Source organism: Neomonachus schauinslandi, chromosome 11, assembly GCF_002201575.2.
Source record: "Neomonachus schauinslandi chromosome 11, ASM220157v2, whole genome shotgun sequence".
Taxonomy (NCBI): domain Eukaryota; kingdom Metazoa; phylum Chordata; class Mammalia; order Carnivora; family Phocidae; genus Neomonachus; species Neomonachus schauinslandi.
In genome coordinates, this window is record NC_058413.1 from 110522098 (window position 1) to 110530178 (window position 8081).

The following is an 8081-nucleotide window of genomic DNA, read 5'->3' on the forward strand; positions in this document are numbered from 1 at the left end:
ATAATAACGCCTATTTTGCAGGATGATAATGAAGAGCACACAAAATAACAGGACTGAGTGCGTTTTTATTACGGCATCATGAGCATTAAGAATCCCGAGATTAGGGGCGCCCGGCCACCTGAGGGCCCATAGCAGGAGACTCCTGATCTCAGAGTCGTGAGTTCGAGCCCCACACGGGGCGCATGGAGCCTACTTAAAAAAATCATTTAAATCAGATTTCTTTTATTCTAATATCTAGCTGAAGTTATCCATATGGGAGAAATTAAAGTTAGTCCTGAGAGTTAGATGTGAAGAATTTTGGAGTCCGAAGCCCTCCAGGCTCAGGGCAGATCCACGTGGGGCGTGTCCTGGAGGCCCCGGAGAGCTTTCCAGGGCTGTGCGTGGCACAGGGTGCGCACTTTCCACACCCCGGCTTGAAAGGCGAGGCTACTGGAGCTCATCATTTACTATAGTTTACTAAACTATCCTAAAAATGGAAAGGTGACTTCTAAAAATGCGACGTATGTTATGTTCTCTGTCAGTGGTTCTCAAGATGTGGTCCCCATCAGCATCACTGAAAATTTGTTAAGACATGTAAGTTCTCGGGCGCCTGGGTGGCTCAGTTGGTTGAGCGACTGCCTTCGGCTCAGGTCATGATCCTGGAGTCCCGGGATCGAGTCCCGCATCGGGCTCCCTGCTCGGCAGGGAGTCTGCTTCTCCCTCTGACCCTCCTCCCTCTCATGCTCTCTGTATCTCATTCTCTCTGTCTCAAATAAATAAATAAAATCTTTAAAAAAAAAAAAAAGACATGTAAGTTCTCAGGCCATAACCCAGACCTACTGAGACGCTGGAGGGGGACACAGCAAGCGGTTTTAACAAGCCCCTCTAGGTGGTTCTGATTCATACTAACGTTTGAGAACCACTACTTTATATTATACTCCACATTCTGTTTTTGTTCTATAAATAGTATCATGCTTTGTAAACATGCAAGGTAAATATCTTCACTGTCTTAGAGATAACTATCCCCTTAATCTTATTATTTATTCTATAAGTAGCAAAGTCTAGCATAGAATATGCATTTGATAATTGAAAAAATCATGTTGTAAAGGATCTCAAAAAGTAGTGTCTTGAATCTTACCTGGAAGCTGACAATCAATTCTATATTAAAAGATCCGTTAAGTCGTGATTCCAATTTGTTCATGGTTTTAACATTCTGTGGCTATTGTTTCGACATACACCTCTCTTCAACATGATATGTAGCACAAGAAATGTTTTTACAAACCCACTAAAAACTAAATTCCTTTTGAGAATTTAATATGCGAAACTCTCTGAAAGTGCCTCAATACCTTTATTGGAGATATTGGAGAACATCTGGACACCATCTCTAGTAACTGTACACTTGAATACCATTTGTAAGTCTGCCCTCTGTCCTTTTTTCTACATAATCCCAGTTCCTCCTCCTTTACTGGGCTTCTTGTCCCTTTCATCAGCTCTGTACCCATCAAACAGGCTTCAGTGTCCCCTCCAAGTGCCCCGTGTTGTTCTCCAGGTGACGTCACAGTACGATAAACATGATGAACATGCTACACCGTCCAAAACGTCATCCATACGCGAGTAACATTTGTGAAGATCAGTATTCACGGGCTTATTTTATATCATTTACATATTTAAATATTTACATATTTTCTAGGTGAAGTGTAAAATTTAACACTCTTTGTAAGTGGTATCTTGTTTTCGGAAGTCAAAATCTGAACTCTTAAAATGTGCGCGTGAATTTGTCGTGTTGAGCTGGAGTAACAGCATTTCGAAGAGCCAAGGAGGTCGCTGAGCTCGGGTCCCCTTTTGCACACCGGAACTTGATGTCTTGACGTCCCATCTGGCGGCTGCAGCCACATCGTAAATGGAAACCCAGTTCCGCAAGCACAGTAGCCATGTTTCCAGGGCGCAGTCACTGCACAGGGAGCTAGTAGCTTCGGGGCGAAACGGCACACGTCTAGAACATTCCCCTTATCACAGGAAGTTCTGTTGGGCAGCACTGGGTTAAATGGCCCAAAGCCATACAGCTCTTGAGTGGTAGAGCCAAACTTTGCGGTTCCTGGTCCAGACATATCCTGCCATACTACTCTCTTCCAAAAAAGGGAAAATATGATAGATTACTTATCTTCTCTGCAACATTTATTACGTTTTTGTACAAAGCATTGTGCAAGGCATGGATCTTGACCCCAAGAAGGTCTTAAAGAATATTACTTCAGGTGAGATTGCTGCCATATAGAAAATGGCAGGTGTTTTAGTTACCTCTCCTTTCTGGCTCCCAGCTGTCGAATGTATATGTGTATGTAAATGCATGCATCTGCAGAAATGTCTGCAGTCCCTTTGACCTTCCCAGAGACCTCAGATCCTGGTCCGCTCACACCTCTGTTCCTTCTAGTCCCCCAGGCCCCATCCGGCCTTTCTTGCTCCCATCCATCTTTTGGATTCTACACCCTTTCCCCTCAAGTGCCATTTCACTCGTGCTCTCCCACTCGAAACTGTAGCGTTATCACACACCACCACCAACTATGATAACGTCAACGACTTATATTTGCATGACGCTTTTACTTGCACACACATTAGCCTGTTTGTTTCTTTTTCTTTCTTCTTTTTTCTTTCTTTCTTTCTTCTTTCTTCTTTTTTTTTAAGGAATCTCTACTCCCAATGTGGGGCTTGAACTCACAACCCAAGATCAAGAGTTGCCAGCTCTATAGACTGAGCCAGCCAGGCACCCCATCCCATTTCATTTATTTTATTTTTTTTAAAGACTTTATTTATGTGAGAGAGAAAGAATGAGAGAGAGAGAGAGAGCACGGGAGGGGGGAGGGTCAGAGGGAGAAGCAGACTCCCCGCTGAGCAGGGAGCCTGATGTGGGACTCGATCCCGGGACTCCAGGATCACAACCTGAGCCGAAGGCAGTCGCCCAACCAACTGAGCCACCCAGGCGCCCCCATCCCATTTCATTTAATTCCCATCTTTCCTTCCATATTTCAGGACCTTCAGTCAACTATTGTCCTTTTAGTTCATGATTGTTTTTTCTCAAACATTTTAAGGAGATTTGTTCTAAAAGTTCTAAAACCAGGAACCTGAGGGTCATCCTTGGCTTCTCTATCTCCACTCCCCACCTCCAATTCGATCCATCAAGTAACATTGTTTCTGGGTCCAAAAATACACCTGAAATACATTCCCTTCCCTCCGTATATTCCCTCCGTATATTACTCGGCTTCCCATAACAAAGTATCACAGAGTGTGATAATGGAAATTAATTTTCCCACCGTCCTGGAGGCCAGAAATCCAACAGCAAGGTGTCAGCAAGGCTGGCTCCTTCTGAGGTTTCCCTCAGTTTGGAGATGGCAGTCTTCCACTGTCCTCGCATGGCGGTCCCTCAGGGTCTCTGTGTCCTAAGCTCTTATCAGGACACCAGGCACATTGGATGAAAGCCCACCAGTAAGACCTCATGTTACCTAATGACCTCTCTGAAGGCCTCATCTCCTAACACAGTCACATTTTGAGGTACTTTAACATACGAGTTTGGGGGAGGCCACAGTTGGGCCCATCGTGCGCCATCTTCCTCGAAGCCATCCACGCCCAAATTGCCTTCGTCTCAGCAGATGCTGACAGTTTTGTTGTCTTCTCATCATCCATCTACCGAACAATAGCCACAGAGCTCTCTATCTTTTAAAAATGCACACCACTCCCTTGCTTAAAACCTTAGAGTGGCTCCCGTCGCCCCACCATGAAATTCCAAACTCATTTCATTGGCTTCGAAGATGTGCGTGATCTATTTCCCCAGTTCAACTCAGGCCATTCCTTCTTGCCTGCTCTGTGCCATTCACAGAGATGGCTGTCTGCTCCGGGAACGCTACCCTCACCTCCGTCTCAGGCCCTGCGCACGTGCTGTCTTCCAGACAACGTTCATATGCTGATATCTCAGTTCAGATGTTTCCTCCTCAGAGGAGTCTTCTCAGACTAACCACTCTTTTTTAAAAAAATTTTTTTCTTATTTTTTAAGTGAGCGCTAGGCCCAACATGGGGCTCAAACACGCAATCCCAAGATGAGTCCCGTGCCCCACCCACTGAGCCAGCCAGGTGCCCTGACACACTAATCACTCGTGATTTATTTCCTAGAAAAATCATAATTTAGAATTACTTTAGGTATTGTATCATATTTTTGTCAGTAGACTGTGTTTTTTTTAGAATCAGTGATTTTGTGTTTTGTTCGCAGCGCCCCCGGGATCAGGACTATATGCCCGGCACCCAGTGGACGTTAGTTGGATGGTCTACTTCTCTAAGCATCTCTGCCGCTCTGTTCAAGGAAGTCCGTAATCCCTCCTGGACGTCATGGCCTTCTCTCTGCCTCAAAATTGTTCCTCCTCTGAGCCAATCTATGGCTGTCATTCTCTCTTGGGTTTGTTTTTTTTTTTTTTACTTAGAAATATTTATTTTTAAATTTACTTGTAAATTTAAAGCATCATGAGGCATTTAGGTATGTGGATATGAAGAGAACTATTTCGACATATCATTTATATTTCTGGGCTGTAGATACTACCATTCCTCTTCTCGAAGCCTTTGTAGTCATTCCCATCTCAATACTCTGTTAGTAACCAACACATTATAAAGAGACTGACAATTAACAGATCAAATAGCATTTCTCTTTTCTGTCGCAATAAAAAAAGTCCTAAAGAAAAATATTACCTTGATCTTACTATTCTGTTTTGTGTTTAATAGTTTGTTCTTTTCGTGTGCAAGCACTTTAAAAAATGTGTTCATTATTGAAGTATATTGCCGCGCAATGTTAGGTTAGTTTCGGGCTCACGACAATCCCACGTGTTACTCAGTGCTCACCACGATGAGTGGAGTCCCCATCTGTCACCATGCTACGTAATTAGGGTTCTAGCGACCATACTCCCCATGCTGTATGGCTCATCCCCACGACTCAAAGTTCGGACCTCTCGGTCCTGTCACCTGTTCCAACCATCTCCCTGCCCCCCTCCCCTCTGGCAACCACCAGTGTGTTCTCTGCATTTACGAACCTGTTCCTGGTGTTTTTGTTTTGTTTGTTAGATTCCACATGTGGTATCGTATGCTACTTAGTTTCTCTGACTTACATCACTCAACACAATACCCTCTAGTTCCCTTGTGTTGTTGCAGGACTGTCCTTTATTATTATTTTTAAGATTTTAAGTCATCTCTGCACCCAACCTGGGGCTCGAACTCTCAACGCTGGGATCAAGAGTCGCAGGCGCCACAGACTGAGCCGGCCAGACGCCCTCAGTTCCCTTTCGTTATGGGTCGACCTTGGCCCTGACCTCTCGAGGTTCCCTCGCCAGCCTTTTACGTATGAAGTACTTTTAAGCAGAGTAACTGTTTTATTCTATGTTACAGGAATACAGGGTGACAGTTGATCAAGAATTTGGTTGAAAAGAAGTTAATTTATATTGTCATAGCTGGTTTTCACTTTACTATTTCTCTCACACACCTTTCTAGTCATGAAAAAGGCAAGAAAAATAATTTGCAGATTCCTAGTGTTTGCTAAAGCCCAGGAACTTATTTTTTCTCTTAAAAAAACCCAAAACCCCGCAACAAACAAACCCAGTTTGGCCCGTCTGTCGCCGTGACCTTTACACACGGGCAGGTCAGGACGCGGAGGGTGTCGGGTCGGCAGCGGCTGGGCCGTGGGGCGGATGCTGCTAAATGTGGCTTTTACTGTAAGACCACATACTTCCCTTTTATTCTTTGCTCTGTTCTTTTGTTTGCGTCCGTTCTCTCTCAAACGAAAGAAGTGGAGAGCAGAGCACTGGGGTTGCCCAGCATCATCCACACACACGGCCAAGGGAATACACAGAATAACGCTCTCCCTCATAGGAAGAGTGAACAACTAAAATCATAAATACCATTTCACATGCACCAGACTGAGAAACGTGGCAACGTGCGAGTCATGGTTTCAAGTGTGTCTACTGCACCTGACGCTGTTGTGGGCCCTGGAACGGAAACTCCAAAGTAGAAACTTTGTCTGAAGCGTTCCCTGCTGCACCTGCAAATGCCTAGGAGTGCCCAGCGCGCGGCAGGCGATCCGCAGACGCTTGCTGGAGAAGGAAGTGTCCCGGCTGGTTCACGGCTGGTTCACGGGCTGACTGAGACGCCTGCAGGCCCGTCGGAGCAGGGACTTCGAAGCTGCAGTGACCAAAGTGGGTTGAGCATGGGGCTGGGACGAGGGATTTCCCCTCCGCGACCACAGCTTCCTACCACAGCTCCCACTTCCCGGTCCTTGGTGCCTCAAAGACTCAGCACATCACAATTCACCCCGTTGCTAACGTTTTTGGGGCCATGTCTGATTTTTTTCTGGGGAGCATTCCATTGTCATGTACTTCAGAACGGTTCCCCTTGCTGGTAACTCAGATGGGTCAACTCCGTGCTTTGATGACTGTGATAATCTTCTATTTGATCTTTGGACTTTTTTCACTCCACTTCCTCACTGCCAGACTAATCGTTCCAGAATACGGCTTCCATGATGCTATCGCCCTGCTCAGAAGTCTTTAATGACTGCTGTGCATCACCATTTCTTAGTTTTGTCCCCACAGGCCCAGTGACCAGGTCAGTCTGCCTCCCGTTAGTACCTGCAAGTCCTGCACAGGACTCCTCAGCTCCAGCTAGTCGGGTGGACTCGAGTCCCCCAAACCACCTGTGATTTCCACCTCTGTATTGTCTTTGCTCACGGGACCCCAGGGTCCCAGGGTCTCTGGTCTTTAGCCTAAGGCTCCTTTGAATTGTCCAAATTATAATCCTGTGAGCCTTCTTTCCTTAAGTAACGTTCGGAATTTCTGGAGAATGTTCTCAAGTCCCAGGAAACCGCTGTGCTGTCACCTGTCCCCACGGCCCGTTTCCCCCTGCAGAGAAGCCCTGCCCCCTGGCTGTCCCGCTCACCCAGGCTGCGGGTCTCGTCCCAGCCTGTGTGGCTACGCCCGGATCAGAACAGCGTGCGGAATGAACGCGGGGCCGAGCGTGAGGATGCTCTGGGGCCTTCCTCACCCACCTCCCCTCCGGCCCTCCCCACGCCTGCAGTCACACCTCCACGGCCACCTTCTCCCGGTCACCCAGAGGACAGATACGGAGCGTAGGTCAAGCGCCAGGCACCGTGCCAGGCACGGGGGGCCCCGGGATGAGCCACAAACACACGGGGCCTGTTTTCACGACAGACATTAAACAATTGCAAATAGGTGAGGTGAGCAAATCATTCTACATGCGCAAAACGCTGCCAAAGAAGTTCTCGGAGCACACGTGCACGTCCTCTACATCCTCCGGGGCCCAGAGCAGGGGAACCGATCCCCACCTCTTGTGCCGACTCTGGTCAAGTCAGTAATAGTAGAACCTATGAAAAAGCAATTCTGAACTGAAGACAGTTTTTTTACATTATTATGCAGACAGTTTAGCTCCCGACTTTTTCATATTTCCTCAGTAGAGAATGAAAAGAGCCCAAATCCACACACTCTGAAGCCATGTCCTTGGCGCCATTCTGAGCCCAGACGATTAATGTACGTAATTTTCACAGTAACCTATGAAGGAAAGCCCTACGTTCCCCATTTTACAGACGAGGCAAGTCAGGCACGAGAGGTTATAACTAGCTCAGTCACACAGCAAGTACGGGCAGAACTAAGAACCCAGGCGATCGGGCTGCCCAGCCCCAATCCTTTATTGCTGTGCTGTTCTACCCTCAACACCAATAATGTGCGTAATCGCAGACGGGTCATTAAAATGATTATCCCACAACAACGGAGCGATCTTCCTCAAAGGGGTTTTGTGCCTCCCACTCTAAAGCAGAGGAGGGACACTGGCCACCACGGCAGGATCCGTTCCCCAGCTTGGGCTCTGCACTTGGAGCCCAGGGCCGGGCCCCAGCACCCTGCCTGCCACCTCCCACTTCCCGCCCCCACTCCCTCTCCAGGTGCTGACACCCCACCCGCCCCTCGCTCCTCGGTGGAGGCCAGGCCAAGGCCCGACTCAGGCAGCGGCTGCGCCCTGCACACACACTCTTACACGCTCCCTTCTCCGCTAGGCTCAGAGAGACTGGGTTT